Genomic DNA, 464 nt, shown 5'->3' with positions numbered 1-464 from the left:
ATTGGCAAATTAAAAAAATTAATTCCATTAACTAATAACAATTGAATTTTTTCTAAATCTTTTTTGAAGTTTTGATACAAACCTGACAATATGTACGTCTTTGTAATACTACTTTATTTAACATAAAACTTGATTCTGTTTATAAAAAAGCATATTTATTAATTTCTGAAACTAGATGGTGTGTGCAGAGGTTCATAATTTGGTAACTAATAACAATTGAATTTTTTCTAAATCTTTTTTGAAGTTTTGATACAAACCTGACAACATGTACGCCTTTGTAATACTACTTCATTTAACATAAAACTTGATTTTGTTTATAAAAAAGCATATTTATTAATTTCTGAAATTAGATGGTGTGTGCAGAGGTTCATAATTTGGTAAATTTTGAAGTAGGTTGCTTCACATTTACACACACAATCTTCCAAAGAATCAATTGAAATAACCATTTTAAAGCTATGAAGTTA

General features: G+C 25.0%; 1 protein-coding gene across 1 annotated transcript in view; it reads left to right on the top strand.

The window, feature by feature from the left end:
• Positions 1–464, top strand: part of LOC106680678 (bromodomain adjacent to zinc finger domain protein 2B) — a gene marked incomplete in the record, with an annotated part of 314,015 nt that overhangs the window by 289,638 nt on the left and 23,913 nt on the right.

The sequence above is a fragment of the Halyomorpha halys genome, unplaced genomic scaffold, assembly GCF_000696795.3.
Source record: "Halyomorpha halys isolate HHAL.00 unplaced genomic scaffold, Hhal_1.1 Scaffold277.1, whole genome shotgun sequence".
Taxonomy (NCBI): Eukaryota; Metazoa; Arthropoda; class Insecta; order Hemiptera; family Pentatomidae; genus Halyomorpha; species Halyomorpha halys.
The sequence above is the reverse complement of the archived record's forward strand: the minus strand, read 5'-3'. Positions and strand labels throughout refer to the sequence as shown.